The 7,382-nt window shown below is 43.3% G+C and overlaps 1 long non-coding RNA gene across 1 annotated transcript in view; it reads left to right on the top strand.

The window, feature by feature from the left end:
• The first annotated feature begins 5,010 nt into the window (after nt 1–5,010).
• LOC310833961 overlaps nt 5,011–7,382 on the top strand; it is a 38,446-nt gene continuing 36,074 nt past the window's right edge. The window contains exon 1 of the long non-coding RNA XR_014559018.1: nt 5,011–6,392. This is a non-coding gene — a long non-coding RNA (uncharacterized lncRNA). The remainder of the gene's footprint in view (nt 6,393–7,382) is intronic.

Raw genomic sequence — 7,382 nt, 5'->3', positions numbered from 1 at the left:
CAGAGGTGCTGCAGAAAGAATGTAGTTGGTTAAAGGAGCTGTGGACTCAAAAAGGTTGAAACCCTCTACCATAGCCCTTTGCGCTGCTACCACTGGTGTGTTAACCTTGACAACTGACTGCACTAAAATAACATTATATTTTGTCATTTATACTGCCTAGGCTTTTTTACCATCAGAAAGCTACATTTATTCTTGGCTGCCTACAATATAATACTAAAATACCTGAAAATGCTAATATTGCAATAAGAAGAAAACACATTTTTCCTGTCATCCAGAAATGCCCTTGGATACCCCGGCTTGCCAGATGGCAGAGATGCTTTAGTCACTGATTTCTATTCAGCAGGACAGAAATACTTCCTGTTTATTTATTGCAGGAATGCAGGAACTAGCAGTTTTCTGCGGCAGCATAATATAGAACTGAAACATAAATAATGCAATATACCTGTGGAACATCCATCAGATCCTGTGCTAAGATGCAAACTAGATGTGTTGGGGGCGGCTGCATTTGTTCTTTGTGGGACTGCCCTGTTCACATGTAAGTTAGGGTTGCAGTTTATTATGCCAGCAAGTGGGTAACAAGTAGCACCTTCCCATCACCTCAGGTGTTTTTCTCCAAGTTCCAGTCACCTCTAGTACCAGAGCTAGGTTGGCCCTATATCATCCATGTGAGCATATCCACTGCTATGATGAGAGAATCGTAGAGTTGGAAGCGACTTCAAGGATCATCTATTCCAACCTCCTGCAATGCAGAAATCTCACTGAAAACATTCATGACAGATGGCCATCCAACCTCTGCTTAAAAACCTCCAAGGAAACCCCCGAGGGAGACTTGTTCCACTGTTGAACAGCTCTTACTGTTTTGTTTACTTGTATTCTGCTTTTCAAGGGACGCAGGTGGCGCTGTGGGTTAAAGCCTCAGTGCCTAGGACTTGCCGATCGAAAGGTCGGCGGTTCGAATCCCTGCGGCGGGGTGCGCTCCCGCTGCTTGGTCCCAGCGCCTGCCAACCTAGCAGTTCGAAAGCACCTCCGGGTGCAAGTAGATAAATAGGGACCGCTTACCAGCGGGAAGGTAAACGACGTTTCCGTGTGCGGCTCTGGCTCGCCAGAGCAGCGATGTCACGCTGGCCACGTGACCCGGAAGTGTCTCCGGACAGCGCTGGCCCCCGGCCTCTTGAGTGAGATGGGCGCACAACCCCAGAGTCTGTCAAGACTGGCCCGTACGGGCAGGGGTACCTTTACCTTTACCTTTATTCTGCTTTTCTGTAACATGAAAGCATTGGTTCAAGCCCTACCCTCCAGAGCAGGAGAAAACAAGCTTGCTCCATCTTCCTTGTGACAGCCCTTAAGATATTTTAAAATTGCAATCATATCTCCTCTCAGTCTCCTCTTTTCCAGGCTAAACATACCCAGCTCCTTCAACCGTTTCTCATAAGGCTTGGTTTCCAAACCCTTGATCATCTTGGTTGCCCTCCTCTGCACACGTTCCAGCTTGTCAACATCCTTCTTAAATTATGGTACCCAAAACTGGACACAGTATTCCAGGTGTGGCCTGACCAAAGCAAAATAGAGTGGGACTATTACTTCCCTTGATCTGGACACTAGACTTCTGTTGACGCAGCCTAGAATAGCAGTGGCTTTTTTTCCTGATGCATTGCACTGTTGACTCACGTTAAGCTAGATCGTTTCACATGTACAGTGGTACCTCGGGTTAAGAACTTAATTTGTTCTGGAGGTCCGTTCTTAACCTGAAAATGTTCTCAACCTGAGGTACCACTTTAGCTAATGGGGCCTCCTGCTGCCACTGTGCTGCTGGAGCACGATTTCTGTTCTCATCCTGAAGCAAAGTTCTTAACCCAAGGTACTATTTCTGGGTTAGTGGACTCTGTAACCTGAAGCATCTGTAACCCGAGGTACCACTGCACTGCTAGTAAGCCAGGTGATATTTGAATCCCTTTGAAGTATAAAGAATCGTCTCCGCTGAAACTTTGCAATGAAGCTGTATTTCATTCATTAAGGCTTTTTTCCCCAAGAGCAGTTTCAGAGTCTCAGCAATTAACTTAGCAAGACATGAAGCTGAACACAAGAACCAGATTAATCTTCCTGCTAAATGACAAGGAAGAGTTATCATAGCAGTGGCCAGGAGATATTGAGAGTCCACTTTATACAGTATTACAGAGGGGCTAACCTAGGTTTATCACTGAGTGAACATCCCAATAGGTCTGCCCATTCACAAGTGATACGGAACACCCAGCAGAGGCTACAAGAAAACCCCGCAGATGATCCATGAATCTCCGTAGTGAAGCAGACGTTTACATCTGCAGCACACTGGAGGCCATTATATGCTGGATGGGCTCATAAAACAGACAATAACATTGTTGCCCCATCTGACAGATAAAATATATTCAGGGCCTCCTCAGTAAAGTACACGCGTGAAGAGTCCTGTCATGTAGAAAGGTTTGTCAGAATAGCAGGTACTGTGTGCAAGACAAACTACAGCATAGGGCAGCTAGTGAGAGGTAACCAACATTTTCATTCAGGCGTGATATAAAAGCCTCCAGTGATTCATTATTTCTAATTTTATAAGGTTAAGGTGTTGCAGATGCTAAAAATATAAGGAATGTCCTCTTGCTGAATTACTTCAGACAGTTGGACAGCCAGAAGTGGAAACGATGAAGACAAGCAAGGAGTGAAAAATAAGCAGGTCCCTAAATTTGGTTTATGCAGTATTTAGAGCACAGGCGAAGCAAGTCTGGCCTTTACAATACCTGCATCTTTTAAAATCAATTTGTTATGTGACAGAAAATGAGTAAAATAGTTTTGCTACTGGTGAGATATAGAGAGATAACCATGTTCCTACAAACACATGAATCAAGAAATCGCTCTTGCTGGAGCCCATGTTTAATCTAAATAAAGAAGAAATGTGAGGCACGTATTTCCTGGATGCCTTAAAATATCCAGCTGTCTGCTATAAAGGGGACTGACTGTTTTAATGTATGTGAACTTTGTATATGCTCGAAGATGTTCCCCATTTTTGCTATTTTTGAACTTCTAGCAAAACTTCTAGCACTTATATTAGACTTGATAATGTTTTAATGGGGTTGAAGTGATGTCTGGATCTGCAATTGTTTGTTTCAGGGGGGTTAGATAGTTCCAGTATTTGTGTCTTCTTTTTTTAAAGGGATGGAAGTATCTGTCAATTTTGGCTCTCTCTGTTTCTCCTTTTTCCAATCTCAAATTCAGTTCTGAGATTTATTTATGTTTTTTAAATCCTCATGGAAATTCATCAGCATTTTAGTGCATATTTCTCCTAATAAGCCCATTTTTGCAAGCAGTTTTGACTAATGTACATGTTTTGCAAGTCTTTTCCCCAATACAATGGATTTTTAAATGTTATCTTCACTAATATGTTCTTTTAATGCACAAGCGGGCAATCTTGCTAGTCTGTCCAGCAGCAGTTCTCGAGATCCCAGGTCCAATCCCTTGCGTCTCCACCCCCATCGTTCAGCCCGGACTCTGAGATCCAGCGCCGAGGGCCTTCTGGCGGTTCCCTCATTGCGAGAAGTGAGGCTACAGGGAACCAGACAGAGGGCCTTCTCGGTAGCGGCGCCCGCCCTGTGGAACGCCCTCCCATCAGATGTCAAAGAGATAAAGAATTACCTGACGTTCAGAAGACATCTTAAGGCAGCCCTGTTCAGGGAAGTTTTTAATATGTAATGCTGTACGGTTTTTAACACTGATTGGGAGCCGCCCAGAGTGGCTGGGGAAAACTCAGCCAGATGGGCGGGGTATAAATAATAATAAATTATTATTATTATTATTATAGGGCTGGGAAATCTCTTGCAAGAAATCTGGAAGCATTGCTTCCAAACAGTGTTGACAATACTGAGCTAGATGGACCAGTGGTGTAAGGCAGCGGTATTCCACTATGTTTCATTCAGAGTACACTCATTAATGAATGTTAGGGCTAAGTTAGGGCCATTAATTTCAATAGGTTTACTCTGAGTAACACTCAGTTGAATACCACTCTGTGTTCCTAAAACCAGATTGAAATGGCTCTAGATCATCTCCCTCATCCAGGAACATCTGGAGGTGAGATGCAAGCTCTGAAAGACCAGGCTCCAAGGACGGATAGTTAGATACTAGCCAGGGAAATCATCCAGCACAACTGGGTTCAGGGAGGGTGTTTTTGAAAGCAGATCTCTTTTAGGCAATGTGGAAGCACACCTTAGTGTAGAGAAGCAGTCACCACTGCTCTCTCACTCAGCTAGTGGTAGGTCTTGATGCAATTGAAAGTGTATGGACCATCCATCATTCTGCATCGTGGAGCTCCCTATGTCATGCACTTTTAATATAAACACTCAACCAGTTGAAATTTTATTCATTGCTGAAAGTTCCCAACTGCTCTGTAAAGTTACAGTTATTACCGTATTCATCATATCTCAGCACAGGGTACAGTAAGAAAGATGGTGATAAACAGAGGCAAGTGCTTTCTGTTTGACAAGTCAATTGCTTTCCCCTTCCTGAGCATGTGGAACAGGGAAAGGTTTTTCCTGTTAAATCAGATACTGAGCAACATTTTTAAAACAACATCGTTTCACATTATGAATCAACCAACAACACTGATACCTCTGGAGAGTGCAATCTTTCAGAGGACAAATAAAATGACTTATGTTCCCAGCACTTATCATCATTGACCTCAGAAGCAAAACTTCTGCTAATTCAATAGAAAGCAGAGCAGTCCAAACTTTTCGCACACCACCCCAATCTCTGAGCGGTGCAAGGAGTTCCAGCGCTTACCCAGAGTTCAGTTTCCTCAGAAAGGGGGACAGCAGAGACTGTAGTGTCTTTTGGATATATGGTTTATTTACACATATATACTGTTATGTACTGAAGTTCTCACCCTGGGCCAGCAGGGGGATACTGTAGATAGTTATGCAAATAAGGGATCGAAAGTCACGTTCAGTGATTGGATAGTTTTAGAAAGTTGTTACAGTTACGATGTAGTGGAGCTCTATATGAGCAGGCTGGCTGAACCCTTCAGTTCAGTTCTGTTCTGGCCTGTGAATAAACAAGAGCTGTTTGAAGAATCGCTGTGTTGTCTGATATGTTCACCCACAACTTAACATATACAACCTGAGACTACAATGGAGGGGCTTGCAGCATTACCACCCCAGGTGGTACTGCTTCTCCCATAGCCACAGCCTTGGATTCAAAGAAGAAATCAGGTGTGTCTCTCTCTCACAGGCTTCTAACTTCTAGCTCTTTCTCACACACCTCAACCCTTTAAGAAGCACTTTTGTCCTTCTAACTAACTGCCAGTTGAGAGAGGGGCCCCCACCCATTTGTCATCTGGCACAGAGCCACTTCATTGGTTACCTTAATGACTCGTACAGGGGGCCATTGCCTCTCTCACACACGGCAAACTCACAACATTGTTATCTTGCATTCTGTACCAATCTTCATAGTTCTTGTTCTGGACTTAATCAAACCTCCAAGGAACAATTATTACAACCCTCTCATGCTGTGGCTTTGAATCAACTCCCAGTTATAGATTGCACATGCCAAGAAGGTCATGCGAACACCCATGCCATCTGCAAAATTCAATGCAGAACAGCCTACGCAGAAGTTGTGGGGAGAGAAAGCCGATTTGCATTGATTTTTGCCTATGGTGTCAGCAGGCACATTGCCTGCCTGTGTGTGTGTGGCTGGATCAGCACTAATTGACCCAAAACTACAGGGGTGCCTGTAAGGAAAAGGGATGTTGGGCTGGGGCAAAACACATAACTTTCTACTTCTTCTTTTTACTGTAATTATTATAGCGGTTTGATTTTGCAGGAAGTCAGCAGATAATCCTTTTGCAGCATGGAGATTAGTTGGTGTTTTCTTTTCTCATGCCATAAAAGCATTTCCAGCTGATTTATGCCAATCAAGTTGTCATTAAAAGCACAACTGTAGGGACCAGCAAATAAGCTGGCAACGTATGCAAGAACCAAAGGTCCACCTTGCTCACTTCAGCTAAAAGCCCAACGGGCAAATCACTTCCAATAGGCAAATGATTCTCGCTTAACCTAAGTCCACAATCCGCAATATGCAGGTAATAATAAGGCCTAGACTTTAAAACTGTTGTTAGGATTACTGAAAACATATTTGTGAAACACTTTCATCTTTTCAGAGAAGGATGTTTCCCAGCTCTGCCTGGAGAACCTGGGACTTTTTGCATGCAAAACTTGTGCGCTCTTCCACTGAGCGACTGTACGCTGCTTCTGCTTACAGGCGCAGATGTTCTGCATATAGCTAAGGAGAAAGGGGCAACGCCACTGGACCTTCTCCCACTTTCTCCCCCTCCTCCTTCGTCACCTGATATAGCAAGCTAGACTGGAATTCTGCTCGTGGTAAGAGAAGGTGGAGGCAAGATGCCCAAACAAGAGGGCAATAAGGAAGAAAAGCTGTTTTGCCTCCCAAATATTGGTCTCTTCAAACCCTGTGATTTCAAGTCCTGGAACTGCTGTTTACTAAGCTGAGTTTAGTCCATAATTGGTTCAGCTCTATTAGAACAGCAAACTTTAAGAGTCTGAGCGGTGGGGGATTTGATCCCTAAAGGATGCCTTTTTAAAAAGAAAAAAGAACAGAAATCTGGTACATTCTTAGTCTAAGCAGCAGACTCAGCACCACATTATGCAGCATTAAATTATTAGTCTACTCTCAACCGCAGGAACATCTGCTGGAGTTAGACATGGCATTTTTAATTAAAGTCAGCAGCACAAGGAGCTTGTGGTTCATCAGTTCTGCTTTCACTCTATGAATTGCTAAATCCAAAGGGCACTCCTGCAAAAAAAAAGCAAGCCAGGACGTGATCTCTGGAAATTGAAGTAGAAAAATGGCAACAACTAAAAAGTGGCTAAATTGACAGTTTATTTTACATCTGCAACCCAGATGATCAATTTCTTATTGAAACCGTTCAACACAGAAGGGAAAGAGTTCCAAACTAATTTGGAACTTCTGAGAGCTTTGCAGGGGCCAATCTTTCCCTTAGTGGCAGGTGTGTGTTTGTTTGTTTGTTTCTCAGGACAAAGTAGACAAAGTATGTGGAGCAAATGAATATGAAAAAAACACCCCATGAAACCACCTCCCTCCCTCTTGAACTGAGAGAGAGTGAATGTGCCATTGTCATCTTTGTGAAATGAGGGTGTGACCAGATGTAACAACAGCAGGATTCAACCTTGATCGTCATAGTTCCTTATAAAGGAGGGATGGGCCAATTTAAATTTGAGTTCATGAAAACTCCCTTTTTATAATAATAATAATAATAATAATAATAATAATAATAATAATAATTTATTTATACCCTGCCCTCCCCAGCCAAGGCCGGGCTCAGAGCAGCT

Source organism: Podarcis gaigeae (genome assembly GCF_964106915.1).
Source record: "Podarcis gaigeae genome assembly, chromosome: 1".
Classification (NCBI taxonomy): Eukaryota; Metazoa; Chordata; class Lepidosauria; order Squamata; family Lacertidae; genus Podarcis; species Podarcis gaigeae.
This window is presented reverse-complemented; position numbering and strand designations above follow the sequence as displayed.